Genomic DNA, 18,508 nt, shown 5'->3' on the forward strand with positions numbered 1-18,508 from the left:
CTCTTTATCCAATTTTCCAGTCTGTGTCTTTTCTTTAGGGTCTTTAGTCCATTTACATTTAAGATTAATATTGTTTTGTGTGAATTTGATCCTGTCATCATGATGTTAGCTAGTTATTTTGCACATTATTTGCAGTTTCTTCATAGTGTTGATGGTCTTTACATTTTGGCATCTTTCTGCAGTGGCTGGTACCAGTTTTTCCTTTACAGATTTAGTGTTTCCTTCAGGAGCTCTCATAAGGCAGACCTGGTGGTGACAAAATTCCTCAGCATTTACTTGTCTGTACAGGATTTTATTTCTCCTTTGCTTATAAAGTTTAGTTTAGCTAGATATGAAGTTCTGGGTTGAAAATTCTTTTCTTTAAGAATGTTGAATATTGGCCCCAATCTCTTCTGGCTTGTAGGTTTTCTGAAGAGAAATTCTGTGGTAGTCTGATGGGCTTCCTTTTGTGGGTAACCTGTCCTTTCTCTCTGGCTACCCTTAACATTTTTTCCTTCATTTCATCCTTGGAGAATCTGATGATTATGTGTCTTGGAGTTGCTCTTCTCCAGGAGTATCTTTGTGGTGTTGCTTGTATTTCCTGAATTTGAATGTTGACCTGTCTTTCTAGGCTCGGGAAGTTACCCTGGATTATATCCTGAAGAGTGTTTTCCAACTTGGTTCCATACTCCCCATCATTTTCAGGTATGCCAATCAAATGTAGGTTTGATCTTTTCACATAGTCCCATATTTCTTAGAGGCTTTGTTTGTTACTTTTCATTTTTTTCTCTAATCTTCTCTTCACACTTTATTTCATTAAATTGATCTTCAGTATCTGATATCCTCTCTTCTTCTTGATTGATTCAACTATTGATACTTGTGTATGATTCACGATGTTCTTGTGCTGTATTTTTCAGGTTCATCAGGTCATTTATGTTCTTCTCTAATCTGATTATTCTAGTAAATAATTCCAGTAACCTTTTGTCAAGGTTTTTATCTTCCTTGAATTGTATTAGACCTTGCTCCTTTAGCTTGAAGGAGTTTGTTATTACCCATCTTCTGAAGCTTATTTCTGTCAATTCATCCAACTCGGTCTCCATCCAGTTTTGTTCCTTTTCTGGCGAGGAGTTGTGATCTTATGGATGAGAAGAAGTATTCTGGTTTTGGGAATTTTCAGCATTTTTGTGCTGGTTTTCTAGTGGAAGAAACTTCTAAGCAGCAAAGCATTCAAGAATTGACTTGGGTGCTGTTAAAGACATTCGGTTTTATAAGGGAAGCAGAACATAAAAGTTGGGAAAATTTGCAGCCTGACAATGTGACAGAAAAGAAAAAACCATTTCTTGAGGAGAAATTCAAACCCACTGCAGAAATTTGCATAAGTAACAAGGAGAGGGTTGAATGTTAACAACCAAGACAATGGGGAAAATGTCTCCAGGGCATGTCAGAAGTCTTCACTGCAGCCCTTCCCATCACAGGCCCAGAGGCCTAGGAGAAAAATGGTTTCTTGGACCTGGCTCAGGTTCCTTGTGCCATATGTAGTCTATGGAGTTGGTACCCTGTGTCCCACCCACTCCAGTCATGGCTGAAATGGGCCATAGAGCTCAGGCTATGGCTTCAGATGGTGCAAGCCCCAAGCCTTGGCAGCTTCCACGTGGTGTTGTGCTGTCAAGGGCACAGAAGTTTAAAATTGGAGTTTGAGAACCTCCACCTACATTTCAGAAGATGTGTGGAAATGCCTGGATGCCCAGGCAGAAGTTTGTGGCAGGGGTGGGGTTCTCATGGAGAATCTCTGCTAGGGCAGTGAAGAAGGGAAATGTGGAATCAGAGCCCCCACACAGAGTCTCTACTGGGGCACTATCTAAAGGAGCTGTGAGAAGAGGGCCACCATCTTCCAGACCCCAGAATCCACAGCTTGCACTATTCTCTTGGAAAAGTCACAGATGCTCGACACCAGCCCATGAAAGCAACTGGGAGGCAGGCTTTACCCTGCAGAGCCACAGGGGCAGAGCTGCCCAAGACTATTGGAACCAACCTCTTGCATTAATGTGACCTGGATGTGACACCTGGAGTCAAAGGAGATCATTCTGGAGCTTTAAAATTTGACTGCCTTGCTGGATTTCAGACTTGCATGGACCCTGTAACCTCTTTGTTATGGCTAGTTTCTCCCAGTTGAAATGACTGTATTTACTCAATAACTGTACCCCCATTGTATCTAGGAAGTAACTAGCTTGCTTTTGATTTTGCAGGCTGATAGGTGGAAGAGACTTGCCTTGTCTCAGATGAGACTTTGAACTGTGGATTTTGCGGTTAATGCTGAAATGAATTAAGAGTTTGGGAGACCATTGGGAAGGCAGTATTGGTTTTGAAATGTGAGGACATGAGATTTGGAATGGCCAGGGATGGAATGATATGGTTTGACTGTGTCCCCACCCAAATCTCATCTTAAATTGTACTCCCATAATTCCCAGGTGTTGTGGGAGGGACCTGGTGGGAGATAATTTGAATCATGGGGGCAGTTTTCCCCATACTGTTCTTGTGGTAGTAAACAAGTCTCATGAGATCTGATGGTTTTATCAGGGGTTTCTGCTTTTGCATTTTCCTCATTTTCTCTTGCTGCCACTCTGTAAGAAGTGCCTTTCACCTCCTGCCATAATTCTGAGGCCTCCCTAGTCATGTGGAACTATAAGTCCAATTAAACCTCTTTTTCTTCCCAGTCTCAGGTACATCTTTATCAGCAGCATGAGAATGGACTAATACATAAGTTGACACTCAATATTAACCATCACATTGCCGTAAGGAGAAATCCTCTGTTATCTGTTTACTCACTGGTCCCACAGTAGGATTGGCTCAGAATATTGCAATCTCCAGATGACAAGCATTGCCTCTCTACATCTGAGGTTGAATATTCACTTGTAGCCACTATCTGTTTCCCCATCCTATATCACAGTTTATTCAAGAGGACTTCTTCATCTACTACTTTTCTTAACCCTATCAAAAACTTTATCTTTAGCCTTATGACTGTAATAGCTGTTTCTTAACCCAGAACTCTCCATTACTTATTAAACTCCTTAGTTTATTTGATCAAGTATTTTGTGGAGATGAGGTTAGATGTATAAGAGCAGTAAAATGTGCAATATCTAATTATAGTTCTTGAAGCCTGGGAAAATAAATGTATTACATTGAAGAATACAGACATACATATTTAAGGCAGTCCTGGCAAGGTTTGAATGGGAACCCAAGAATTTGCACATCTGAAATCTAAAGTAATCTGTGAGCTGGGTGAAGGACAGCCACCCTCTGTTGTTGAAGAGAAGTCACCAGGTTATTATGGGGTTTTATCCCACACTATTCAATGAATAACAAGTTCTGTCATGGAAGGGTCATTGGCCTTGTGCAGAAGACTGGACTCCAGTATTGAATTGACTTCTATAAAAGCAATAAATAAGGAACAAATCACTTAGCAGCCTCATGGGCCTCTGATTCTAACATTAGAGTCTTCTGCAAAGTATGACAAGGCCAATACAGCAGGTTTCATGCTGAGAATAAGCTCTAGAGAACACTCAAAATAACTGTCTTTTATAAGTAAGTACCAACGATAAATTTCGATTAGATCACAGAAAATTTGCAACTGGATTTGTATTAGAAAGAGCATGAAATAAAGGAAATAATGAATTACAAAAACAGATTCTAATCACCCAAATATCCATTTGTGGTCCTGAGGCTGACCTTGATAAAGAGTTATTGGTGTGAAATTTGCTCCACCTCCCAACCACATCAACATGAATTAATCTTATAAAATAAAAAAGGGACTTAGCTAGCTTAATAAGTATTAAATTAAGATTATCTTCATCAGCACACCAAATGAACATAGTTGGACCAATTTTGAAATGTCTTTCTTAAAAAGTTATCTATATGACCTCTACAAAATAAACCATGAGGGAGATGAGAGATAGGCACAATACATGTGCATGAGTTTCAATTAGAGACCCAAAGACATCTATATTTACTAAGATGCTATAAACAAAGAAAATCATTTTCTAAAATGAGCACAAAACCAACAATAATGAAACCAACAATGTCACTTATTTGAGATCAAGGTGTCTTTGGCATGTTAATTCTATGTAACAGGCTCCTGGTGAATAGAAGCAAGCATTTAGTAAATTATTGTTGACATCCTTTTTCCCCAAAACTGGTGGGAGATGAAATCTTATAGTAATCACAATAACAGTATAAGAACCACCAAGTTCTTTTCTAATATAATCACATTTTTTCCTCACAACAACTATACAAATTAGAAATATGAAACTCAGATAACATATATAACTTGTCAAGTGGCAGACCTGGGAGTTGATTACAGTTCTGTCTAAGCTCTAGCTTTGGGCTCTTGGTCACGAGGGTGGGGAATGGTTGGGAAAAACTTATCACAAGATTAACCATCCATTTTACCTCCCAGGAAATAACAAACTAAATTATAAAGTTAGGTATGGATTTTTGTACTTTTGATTACCTGTAGGACTAGTTACTTGTAGGGCTGAGGCAAGAGGATCACTTAAGCTTGGGACGTCAAGGCTACAGTAAGCCATGTTTATGCCACTGCATTCCAGCCTAGGTAACAAAGTTAGACCTTGTCCTAAAAAAAATAGAGAAATTAATTCTTTTGCAGCAACATAGCGCAGCTGTTGAACTACTGCATTACCTTAAGTGAATTAATGCAAGGACAGAAAACCAAATACCACATCTTCTTATAAGTGGGAGCTAAACACTAAGTAAAAATGGACAAAAAGAAGGGAACAATAGACACAGGGGCTGACCTGAGGGTGGAGGGTGGGAAGAGGATGAGGATAAAAAAACTATCACTTATTATGATCACTATCTGGGTGATGAAATAATCTGTATATCAAACACCAACAACATGCAATTTATCCATGTATCAAACTGCACATGTACCCCCTGAATAAAAACGTTGGAAAGGAAAACAGAAGAAAGGTCTTGAAGAAACTGATGATGTTTGTGCCCATTACATGAGAAGTATGAATAATTCACATGAGGCTCAAAATGAAAATTAAACATAAAAGACAATCTCATGATTCTTAACTAAAATCCAGTTATATATAAATGTCATTTTTAAATATCTCTCTACAGCAAAATTTATTATGGGACTTTCCTCTCTGAAGAAAGTTTTCTCTGTAAGATGGCATTTTCTCTGTAAGATTACATTTTCTCTGTAAGATTTTATTCAATTTTCTCATGTATTTTTATTATTATAATGCCATGATAAAAGTTATGATGTTAACACGAGTCCATTCAACAGTATGGTTTGGGCTGTACTTATCTAACAAGCATGTGCAAAACACCTGCAAAAATTTCCGAGTTTGCTTATTGGATCCACGAAAGGCCCTACTGAGTATGCACAGGCAACTGAATGTGAATACATACAGATGTGTACATAAGAGTCCTGTACCCAGGAGACTGACTTCCTACCTACAGGACATGCAGTCTGTGTATGGCTGGATTGGCAGGAGTCCTTTCTTTCAGAGAGAAAGAAAAATCCTTTTCTTCTACCATATATCTGTCTGTCCCAGGAGAGCTTTTTGTCCCAAAGATCGAAGAATTGATAAGTTCCCAAAGGGCAGGGTTATTGATACACTAGAGTTATAACTGCCCCAGGTACTTCTGGAACTAACCAGACTTCATTATCAGTGAAGCAAGAGTCCATGCTTTACATTTTCTGAGTCTGGATAGAGGTGGCTATACCAAGATTAGCCAGAAGACTGGAGAGAACTATGTCTTCAATTCCTACTTGTGCTCTTTTCCATTCGTGGGCCAGTACTACTGAAGTAGTCTGAAAAGAGAGTAAGTAGAGGCTGCGTCCTCTCTCAGGTTGGGAGGCATATGTGCTCTGGAAACTCTTCTCTCTGGAAACCCTCCTCTGGGTGTTTGGTGGTGCCAGAAATGCAGAGAAACTGCAGTTAATGGGTGCAGCACACAAACATGGCACAAGTATACATATGTAACAAACCTGCACGTTGTGCACATGTACCCTAGAACTTAAAGTATAATAAAAAAAAAAAAAAAAGAAAGAAACTTTCCTGGTGCTACAGTAGAAGTCTGCGATAGTGGAGCCTAATAGCCTAACACAATATTGAAGGTCAGGTAAGGTCATTGTAAGTAAACCTAAGTAGGTTGAACAAGAAAGACAAATAGGAATGACCTAAGCAAAGAAAAATGAAAAGATTATTTTAGGCAATGAAAACTATACACATGCAGAGGCTCTGTACTAAGAGAGAAAACATACTGAGTTTTAGTAGCAAAGAGAAGAACAATAAAGCTTTGGATAAAAACTTAGGTACTTTTCATCATTTAATGACAATATGCTCAACTGTCAATATGAAGCTTCATCCATCAGTATAAAGGTATATTAAATGTGTGTTATGATTGCTTCTCTGACCCAATTGGTCTTCCCAACTGCCCTCCCTTATATAATCCCAGATTTATTCAAATATTCCAATATTTTGTGAAAAAGCAGACACTTGGGAGGTTCCAGTGGTCAAGAACTCCTGCAGTTACTGAGCAGCATTTTTTCCCTTGCAAGATTATAACTTCAAGTCAGAAAATTCATGTCTTCCCCTTTCTTCTGTCTTTTTGTTTGCGGAGAGGAAGTATAAATTTTTCTTTTCCAACTCAAAGACAGTGCATTTTCTTATTTCTATTCTCTATTTAGCATTAACTTTTCAAAGGACATATATTTTCTCAAAATACCAGAAGATACCTTGTCTTTCTGTTCTCAATGAATTCTCAAAGTCAATGAGCAACAAAGGATCTGGTTGCTTATTTGGAAACAAAATAATGGAGGGTGACATTGGCTCCATAATCAGGAGAAATAGGACGCTAAAGACATTCAGTTCTGCCAGTTTGGGACCTGACAAAACAGTTCTGGAGAAACTTGAAGGCCTCAATATAACAGTTGTTGCTAAGCAATAACAAGGCACTGATCATGTCATCAACTAACTGACCAAAGAGGAAAATTTTCATAAACAAATCATTTAAATATGTAGGAAATCATGTAAGAAGGTTTGTGGAATGTATTAGTGTATCAAACTAGTTTTTAAAAGTTTTAAATAACAGAGTAATCTGCTCAGTCAGATTAAGTGACAATCACTGTGTTTGGTCTTGTGAGAAAAGATAAAATATTATTCATCTCTACTTTTGGGGAATTAACTTTATAAAGAGGGCACAATAACTTAAAGTAGAATGATGGCAGTATAATATGGCTGCTATGTTTTGAATGTCCCTCAAGGTTCATGTGTTGGAAGCTTAAACTCCAATGCAATAGTATTGGGAGGTATGACCTTTAAGAGGTGATTAGGTCACATTTAGTGCTGCTATCATGGGAGTGAGTTTGTTATAAAAGCTGACTCAGCTCTCCATTTCTAACTCCCTCTCTTCTCTCTTTCTCATGCTCATACTCTCTTGCCCTTCTACCTTCCGCCATGTGATGACCCAGTGACAAGGCCTTCACCAGAAGCAGATCCCTTGACCTTGGACTTTTCAGCTTCCAGAGCTGTGAGCCAAATAAAGTTCTATTGTTTATAAATTATCCAGTCTCTGATATCCTGTTATAGTAACACAAAACAGTACCAGGAAAATTGATATTGGGAGTAGAGTTGTTGCTACAACAAATACCTGAAAATGTGGAAATGGTTTTTGAACTGAGTAATAGATAGAAGCTTGAAGAATTTGGAGGTGCGAGGTAGAAAAAGCCTAGATTGCTGTGAATGGAACATTAAGCACATTAATTATTTTTATTGGGGAAAAAATGAGCATTTGAAATCAGTTCTATAAACTTCTGCCTTAAAAATCTATGAGAAAAAGATGAGAAAAACATATTCAAAAATGGAAAGAAGGAAATAATAAAAATAAGAGCCAAACTCAATAAGATAGAAAATGAACAGAAAAAGGAAAAAAAAGTGCTACTTTGAAAAAAATCATAGTGTGATATATTTCTTTATACACTATTCAGTCAAGAAAGACAAAAATACACAGAATCAAGACTCAGATTAAGATGGCAAATAGGAGGCAAGACTAGCTTGCAGCTCCTGCTCAGAGAGACAGAGCAGCATGTAGAGACTCACATCATGAACTTTTGCTCCAAGAACTACTGCAGAATCATGCCAGGAAAGCTGAGATAATCCATAGACCCTTTGAAGGAACTAGATTGCTTCCACAGACTTCCAGAGATACTGAAAAACTGTGAGTCAGCTTGCTTTCTCAGTGGGGAATCTGGTGGTCTGGAGCAAGTTCTCAAAACTGGTCACCAGCTGCCTTGAAACACTTGGTGCTGTTGTGGGGGCATGATGGAAGTGACACCAGCATTTATGACTGTGACTGCATAGGAACAGGGTGAGGCCTGTGACTGCTGGCTTTTGCCCACTTCCCTGGTGACCTGTGTGACTCAGCAGAGGCAACCACAATGTACCATGAAACATAACTCCATTGGACTGGGAATCACACCGCTATCCCCCACAACACTGCAGCAGGTTCCATTCAAGGAGAGTCTGAGCTCAGCCCCCACGTGGTGGTCTTTCCCTACCCACTCTGGTTGCCAAAGACAAAGGAAATAATATCTTGAGAGCTCTATGGCCCTGCCCACCACCTGAGAAACCTGAATACTTAACCAGGTGACCCTAGGGCAAGTGTACATCCTCCCTCTAGTACTGCAGTTGATGTGCTCTTGAATGTGCCACCTCCTGGCTGCAGGCCAACCAACATAAAACCAGTGCACTAAACAAAAATACAACGGAGGACCCTCACAGACTCCACTTAACTCCCCTGCTACCTCCACCCAAGCAGGCGCTGGTATCTGTGGCAGAAAGACCTGAAGACAGATCACATCACAGAACTCTTCGCAGACACTCTCCAGTATTAACCCAGAGCCCTATAGCTACACTGGGTGGCTAGACCAAGAAGAGCAAAATCAGTCATTGCAGTTCTGGTCTCAGGAAGCCTCATCCCTAGGGGAAATGGGAGAACACCAAATCAAGGGAGCACCCCCATGGGACAAAAGAATGTGAACAGCAGCCCTTAATTCCCAGATCTTCCCTCTGACTTAGTCTACCCAAGTGAGAAGGAGCCAGAGAAACAATTCTGGTAATATTACAAAACAAAGTTCTTTAATACCTCCAAAGGATCAAATCAGCTCACCAGCAATGGATCAAAACCAAGATGAAATCTCTGAATTACCAGAAAAATAATTCAGAAGATCAATTATTGAGCTGATCAAAGAGACACCAGAGAAATGTGAAATCCAACTTAAAGAAGTAAAAAACATAATACAGGATGTGAAAGGAAAAATCTTCAGTGAAATAGATAGCATAAATAAAAAATAAGCACAACTTCTGGAAATGAAGGAAATACTTGGAGAAATGCAAAATGCACTGGAAAGTCTCAGCAATAGAATCGAACAAGCAGAAAAAAATAACTTCAGAGCTCAAAGACAAGGTTTTCAAATTAATCCAATCCATCAAAGACAAAGAAAAAAGGATTAAAAAAATGAAGAGTCTCCAAGAAGTTTGGGACCATGTTAAGCATCCAAACCTAAGAATAATTGGTGTTCCTGAGGAAGAAGAGAAATCTCAAAGTTTGGAAAATATATTTGAGGGAATAATCAAGGAAAACTTCCCCAGCCTGGCCAGAGAGCTAGACATCCAAATACAAGAAGTTCAAAAAACACCTGGAAAATTCATTGAAAACAGATCATCACCTAGGCACGTAGTCATCAGGTTATCTAAAGTCAAGACAAAAGAAAAAATCTTAAGAACTGTGAGGCAAGGCTGGGAGTGGTGGCTCACACCTGTAATCCCAGTACTTTGGGAGGCCTAGGCAGGTGGATGACTTGAGGTCAGGAGTCCAAGACCAGTCTGGCTAACATGGTGAAACCCTGTCTCTACTAAAAATACAAAAGTTAGCTGGGTGTGGTGGCATGTGCCTTGTAGTTCCAGCTACTGGGAAGGCTGAGGCAGGAGAATTGCTTGAAACCTGGAGGCAGAGGAGCCGAGATTGCACCATTACACTCCACTCTGGGTGACAAAACAAGACTCCATCTAAAAAATAAAACAAATAAATAAATAAAAATAGAGCTATGAGACAAAAGCATCAGGTAACATATAAAGGAAAACCTATCAGAATAACAGCAGATTTCTCAGCACAAACCCTGTAAGTTAGAAGAAATTGGGTTCCTATATCTAGCATCCTTAAACAAAACAATTATCAGTCAAGAATTTTGTACCCAGTGGAACTAAGCATCATAAATGAAGGAAAGATACAGTCTTCCGTAGACAAACAAATGCTAAGAGAATTTGCTACTACCAAGCCAGAATTACAAAAACTGCAAAAAAGAGCTCTAAATCTTGAAACAAATCCTCAAAATACACCAAAATAGAACCTCCTTAAAGCATAAATCTCACAGGACCTATATAATAAAAACACAATGAAAACAACAACAACAACAACAAGGCATTCAGTCAATGAATAGCATAATGAATAGATGAGTACTTGACATCTCAATACTAAAATTGAATGTAAATGGCCTAAATGCTCCACCTAGAAGATACAGAATGGCGGAATGAAAAAGAATTCACCAACCAAGTTTCTGCTGTCTTTAGGAGACTCACCTAACACATCAACACTCAAATAAAGTTAAGGTAAAGGAGTGGAAAAAGATATTCCATGCAAATGGACACCAAAAGCAAGCAGTAGTAGTTATTCAGACAAAACAAACATTAAAGCACCAACAGTTTAAAAAGACAAAGAAGGACATTATATAATGAAAAAAGGATTAGTCCAACAGGAAAACCTCACAATCCTATATATATGCATCTAACACTGGAGCTCCCAAATTTATAAAACAATTACTACTAGACCTAAGAAATGAGATAGATGGCAACCCAATAATAGTGGGTTATTTTAGTCCTCCAATGTCAGCACTAGACAGGTCATCAAGACAGAAAGTAAACAAAAAAACAGTGGACTTAAACTATACCCTACAACAAATGAACTTAATGGATATTTACAGAATATTCTACTCAACTACTGCAGAATATACATTCTATTCATCAGCACATGGAACATTCTACAAGATAGACCATATGATAGGCTACAAAACAAGTCAGTAAATTTAAGAAAATTAAAACTATATCAAGTACTCTGTCATACCCTGGGGAAGTCAAATTGGAAATCAACACCAAAAGGAACCCTCAAAACCATGCAAATGCATGGAAATTAAATAACCTGCTTCTGAATGATCACTGGGTTAACTATGAAATCAAGATGGAAATTAAAAAATTCTCTGAACTGAATGATAATAGAGATACAACTTATCAAACCCTCTGGGATACAGCAAAGACAATGCTAAAGGAAAGTTCATAGCCTTAAATGTCTGCACCAAAAAGTCTGAAAGAGCACAAATAGACAATCTAAGGTCACACCTCAAGAAACTAGAGAAACAAGAACAAACCAAACCCCAAATCAACAGAAGAAAAGAAATAACCAAGATTGGAGCATAACTAAATAAAATAGAAACAAACGAACAAACAATATAAAAGATACATAAAACAGTAAGCTGCTCCTTTGAAAAGATATATAAAATTGATGGATCATTGGTGAGATTAACCAAGGAAAGAAGAGAGAAGATCCAAATAAGCTCAATTAGAAACAAAACAGGAGATATTACTGCTGATATGACAGAAATACAAAAGATTACTCAAAGCTCCTATGAACACCTTTATGTGGATAAACTAGAAAATCTAGAGTAGATGGATAAAATCCTGGAAATATACAACCCTCCCAGATAAAACCTGAAAGATACAGAAACTGTAATCAGATCAATAACAAGCAGTGAGGTTGAAATGGTAATTTAAAAATTGCCAACAATAAAAAGTCCAGGCCCAGGCAGATTCACAGTTGAAATCTCAGATATTGAAAGAAGATTTTTTACCAATCCTATTGACACTATTCCACAGGATAGAAAAACAGGGAATCCTCTCCAAATCATTCTATGAAGCTAGTATCAGCCTAATATCAAAACCATGGAAAGACATAACAAAAAGAGAAAATTACTGACCACTATTCCTGATTAACATAGATGCAAAAATCCTCAACAAAATACTAGCCAGACAAATCCAACAGCATATCAAAAAGGTAATCCACCATGGTCAAGTGGGTTTTATACCAGGGATGCAGGGATGGTTTAACATCTGCAAGTCGATAAATGTGATACACCACGTAAACAGAATTGCAAGTAAAAATCACGTGATCATCTCAATATATGCGAAAAAAAATTCAACAAAATCCAGCTTCACTTTATGATTAAAACTCTCAGCAACATCAGCATACAAGGGACATATCTCAATGTAGTAAAAGCCGTCTGTGACAAACCCACAGCCAACATTATACTGAATGGAGAAAAGTTGAAAGCATTCCCTCTGAGAAATGGAACAAGACAAGGATGCCCTTTCTCATCACTTCTATTCAACATAGTACTGGAAGTCCTAGTCAGAGCAATCAGACAAGAGAAAGAAATCGCAGGCATCCAGATTGGTAAAGAGGAAGTCAAACTGTCACTGTTTGCTGATAACATGATTGTATACCTGCAAAACCCTAAAGACTCATCCAAAATCTCCTAGAACTGGTACACAAATTCACCAGTTTCTGGGTACAAAATTAATGTACACAAATCAGTAGCTATGCTATACACCAACAACAACCAAGCTGAGAATTAAATCAAGAACTCAGTCTCTTTTACAATTTACAAAAATTACATATAAAGTACGCAGGAAAATACCTAGCCAAGGAGGTGAAACACCTCTACAAAGAAAACTGCAAAACACTGTTGAAAGAAATCATAGACAACACAAAAAATGGAAACTCATCCCATGCTCAGGATGGGTAGAATCAAATTGTGAAAATGACCATACTGCCAAAAACAGTCTACAAATTCAATGCAATTCCCATCAAAATACCACCATCATTCTTCATAAAACTAGAAAAACTATCCTAAAATTCATATGGAATCAAAAAAGAGCCCACACACCCAAAGCAAGACTAAGCAAAAAATAACAAATCTGAAGGTATCACATTACCCGACTTCAAACTATACTATACAACCACAGTTAGCAAAGGAGCATGATATCGGTATAAAAACAGGCACATAGACCAATGGAACAGAATAGTGAACCCAGAAATAAACCCAAATACTTACAGCAAACTCATCTTCAAAAAGCAAGCAAAAACATAAAGTGGGGAAAGGGCACCCCTTTCAACAAATGGTTCTAGGATAACTGGCAAGTCATATGTATAAAAGTGAAACTGGATCCTCATCTCTCACCTGATACAAAAATCAACCCCAGATGGATCGAAGACTTAAATCTAAGATCTGAAACCATAAAGATTCTAGACGATAACATTGGAAAAACCCTTTTAGACATTGGCTTAGGCAAAGACTTCATGACCAAGAACCCAAAAGCAAATGCAACAAAAACAAAGATAAATAGGTGTGACTTAATTAAACTAAAAATCTTCTGTGTAACAGAAGAAACAATCAGCAGAGCAAACAGACCAACTCCAGAGTGGGAAAAATTCTTCACAATCTATACACTCGACAAAGGACTGATATACAGATCTACAAAGAACTCAAACAAATCAGCAAGAAATAAAACAATCCCATCAGCAAATGGGATAAGGTCATGAATAGATAATTCTCAAAAGAAGATATACAAGTGGCCAACAAGCATGTGAAAAAATACTCAACATCACTAATTACCAGAGAAATGCAAATCAAAACAAGAACGTGATACCATCTTACTCTTGCAAGAATGGCCATAATCAAAAAATAAAAAAAAAATTATAGATGTTGGTGTGGTTGCAGTAAAAAGAGAACACTTGTACACTGTTGGTGGGAATGTAAACTAATAAAACCGTTATGGAAAACTGCGTGGAGATTCCTTAAAGAACTAAAGGTAGATGTACTGTTTGATCCAGCAGTCCCACTTCTGTGTATCTATTCAGAGAAAAAGAAGTCATTATACAAAAAAGGATACTTGCACACTCATATTTATAGCAGCACAATTTACAATTGCAAAAAATATGGAACCAGCCCAAATGCCCATCAATTGAGTGGATGAAGAAAATGCGTTATATACATATACCATGGAATACTGCTCAGCCATAAAAAGGAAAGAAATAATAGTATTTGCAACAACCTGGATGGAATTGCAGACTATTATTCTAAATGAAGTAACTCTGGAATGGAAAATCAAACTTTGCATGTTTTCACTCATATGTGGGAGCTAAGCTATGAAGGCACAAAGGCATAAGAGTGATACAATGGACTTTGGGGACTGAGGTGAAAGGGTGGGAAGAGGGCAAGGGATAAAAGACTATACATTGGGTACAGTGTACACTGCTCGGGTAATGAGTGCAGCAAAATCTCAAAAATCGCCACTAAAGAACTTATTCATATAACCAAACACCACCTGTTGCCCCAAAACCTATTGAAATAAAAAAAGAAAAAAATACAAACACAAATATATACATACACACATATATAATCACACACATATATGTGTATATATATTTACATATATATCCCAATACATATATCATGACTAGCAGTGGCTGATCATCAAATGTCTTTGGGTCTACAACCTAGTCTGGGATCAAACACACATATATAGTCACACACATATATGTCCCAATACATATATCATCATGACTAGAAGTGGCTGATCATCAAATGTCTTTAGGTCTATAACCTAGTCTGGGATCTGTTTTTTCCTGATCCCATAGATAACAGGGTTGAATACAGGTAGAACAACCATATATAGATTGACCAGAAATATACAAATATAACCAGGGATGCTTTCAGCAAGCAGTGCATCAGAAAAAAAATACTGGGATGTAGAAGATGAGCATGACAGACATGGGAACCACAGGTACTGAGAGCCTCGAACTGGCCAGTCCATGGTGGTAAGTGAAACACTGTGTAGTTTCTTTACATAAGAGGAACCAATTGCAATAAGATCAATAAATCCCACAAAAAGGCAACCATCCCAAACAAATTATTGGCTCTGATACTGGCATGGGAAAGATGGGCAATGCTCATGTGCTCACAGTTCATGTGGGGGATGATATGGGCAGCACAGAATGACAACAACAAGATGAGAAACTCAAAAGGGATGATGAAGATTAAAGATCTCATTATCATGACTTCATAGGATGGCTACCACCTTGTTCGTGAGAATCATGGTATATCTCAGTGGACTGTGAAATACAACATAGTGGTCTATGGCCAGGATAGTTAGTACCCCAAATTCCACGCTAGTGCATAGATAAATCGTAAGCATCTGTATGTAAACAAGGAAGGCACCAAAAACTATTTCTCTGAAGTTGAACTGGAAGATACTAAGCATCTTGGAGATAGTAACAATGGACAGGCTTAGGTTAGTGGAGGTCAACATTTTCATCAGTGGCCCCTGATGAAAATATTCAGCTAACAAATAGAGTGACTGTGTGTAAAGACCTACCTTTCAGCAGCCTTGGAATTTTGAAATAATAAGCAAAGTTGAATCCTTTTAGATTGGCTTGAAACATGCCAATGTTTCACAGATGTGGACTCAGCCAAGATGACCAATATTCAGTGCTTTCCATAACATTTGTCATAGCCCAGCCGAACTGCTCCAAGACTCGCAGTATTGATGGCTTTGTACAAAATGAGTTTAAAAAAAGACTCGCAGTATTGATGGCTTTGTACAAAATGAGTTTAAAAAAACTCAAGAGCTTGATAAACTCCCTAGACAACTTTCCTTCTTGGGAATTCTATGTGCACACAGTGCTATTTTCAAACATGCTCCTGGCTCCCCCATGTTACAGTCCCTGTAACATGCACTTGGTGGTGAATGGGGTTTTCTCTTTTGTATTAGCTTCTATGCTCCTTAGAAATTACGGTTTTCTATTACCCATTTCCATTCAGATTACTCACTTTCTGGAGCAAGCAACATTTAGCAAAGTCTCAGAAATGATACAGGAAAACTCTTAAATAGTAGAAATTCTTAACGTATGACACCAAAATTAAGTGGTCTGGTGGTTAAACATATTTTGGGTAGAGTGAACAAAATTGAACATATTAGAGCCTTTAAATATACAAATGTAAATATTCAGACTCTAAAATGAGATTTTCATAATTAAAATATTAAATAATAACATTAAATAAACTATAATTGAAAAGTGGTATTTTACTTAGAAGATAATCCACAATGAATTTTTTCTCATCTTTATTCCTTGTTAAATGATCTGTTTAGTTTTTCTTTATTTCTTTGTCAATTTCAAAATATCTACTTAGAAAATGATTACTTCATTTCTTTTTCTTTACATATTTATATGACGTATCACTTCAGTTTACTTCCACTTGTCAATTTATACTGCCATTTATTGTTATTACTTTTGCACTATTCTCTGTACATTCCTACTCACTCTACCTTGAGTTTCAATCAGGGCTCCATTTCCAATTAGAAACCAGCTTCACATTTTTGCAGCTCCTAGAATACTCAAATAAATAAATTGTCCTATTTATCTTCTATACCTTATTAAGAATGACTTCATATTATTTTAGCAGCCACACTATTACAGTCTGCCCTAAAACCCACTCTAGCAAAGACTGTGAAGGATGGGATTTCTCTGAGTCCTTAAGCCCAAGATAGATCCCTGTTAACTCTTCAGGCTTCATAGTCTCCTGACTGAAAGTCTCTTTCATGAAGGTAAAAACTGAGAGGTACATGAAGAGCCCCATGCATTGGAATAACCTGGATCTGGAGAGCTGACCTCAAACCAGGGATTGTATACTGGAGCTGGATTAGTAAATGAAATCTGCATACATTAGAAATAACAGTTACACTATAATTATGTTTGGTAAGCACTCACTTTATTTGCTTCCAAATCTTTTAATGCTTTACAAGCTTCACAGGTTTTCACAACATTCCCTTTAAGCTTCAGTATCCCTGCTCATAAAATGTTATAAATCAGTATGAATTTAGTGCTGTGAACTCAAAGAGTCTAAGTGAAATTCTCACGTCAAAATTTTAGGTAAGGCCATAATCTGTATTTAAATCTAGATCTTATGACTCCCAGTTAATTTCTCTTGCCACTGTATCCTGCTTGGTTTTGATGAAATACCACATCATTTTAATCATCATGAACTTCAGCTTCGGATATTAAATACAGAGAATCTACAATTACTGGGCAATAACTTTTACAAAACCTTTGTCTCTCTTTAAGCATTTTGTAGTATCGTGGGGTTTAAATGTGGGTATTTTTTGTACTTTTAATGGGTGAAACAGAGAGATTGTTTTGGAATCTTTGAGCTATACTTTCCAATGGACCGTACTGAAATCACGCGACGTTGTAGGGGATATAATGCTATTGGCTCATGTGGGGCTGCAAGAGAAGTAGTAAAAAAAAAAGTTTCCAGTGTTTATTTTGTTATGACTTCATTATCTTCTAACTGAATTGTTGTGGAGGATCCACTTGGGGGCAAAATGCCAAAAGCTTTTAGGATTAAGTATCCTAAGCACCTGCTCTCATATATGTTTTGTCTTGACCCCATAGATAACAGGGTTAAGAGCAGGAGGAAAAACCACATATATATTGGCCAGAAGAATGTGGATGTAATGAGGGATGTTGTGGCCAAAGCAGTGTATCATGAAGGAAAAGAGGACTGGCAGGTAGAAAACCAACATAACACAGACGTGAGAGCTACATGTGCTGAGTGCCTTAAGCCGGCATGCCAGGATGGGAGATGGAAGACAGCTCGGAGGATTTGGACACAGGAAAATCCAATCACAGAAAGGTCAATGTATCCCACTGAGAAGGCAATCAATTCATATATAACATTAACTCTAATACTGGCACAAGCTAACTTTGCCAAGCCCATGTGTTCACAATAGGTATGAAGGATAATCCGGACACTACAGAAAGGCAATCTCAGGATGAGAAATACGAATGGAGTCACAAACACCAAAGTCCTGACAATGATGACTATGACCAGAATGGCTATTACCTTGTTAGTAAGGATCATGCTATATCTCAGGGGGTTGCAGATGGCAATATAACGATCTATGGCCATGACTGTCAGTACTACAGACTCCAGGCCAGTGCATATATGAATGCTATACATCTGTGTGATGCAGGCACCAAACACAATCTCTCCAAGATTAAACCAGAAAATTCCCAGCATCTTGGAATGGTTGTTTGAGACAAGCCCAGTTCAGTGCAGGCCAACATGGCTAGGAAGTAAAACATGGGTTGGTGGAGGCTCTGTTCAGTCTGTATCACAAACAAGATAGTGATATTCCCTAGAAGGGCTATTAGATACACTGCAAAGAAGGGGAAGCCAATCCATACATGCATATCCTTCCAGCCCTGGGACCCCCACTAGGAGGAAGGTGGAAGGGTGAAACTGCGTGTTGTTTATATGAAGCAT

General features: G+C 37.9%; 1 pseudogene; it reads right to left on the reverse strand.

The window, feature by feature from the left end:
- Nucleotides 1-17,519: 17,519 nt before the first annotated feature.
- LOC126935111 (olfactory receptor 52E5-like) lies at nucleotides 17,520-18,508 on the reverse strand (annotated as a pseudogene).

Source organism: Macaca thibetana, chromosome 14 (assembly GCF_024542745.1).
Source record: "Macaca thibetana thibetana isolate TM-01 chromosome 14, ASM2454274v1, whole genome shotgun sequence".
In the NCBI taxonomy this organism is placed as follows: Eukaryota; Metazoa; Chordata; class Mammalia; order Primates; family Cercopithecidae; genus Macaca; species Macaca thibetana.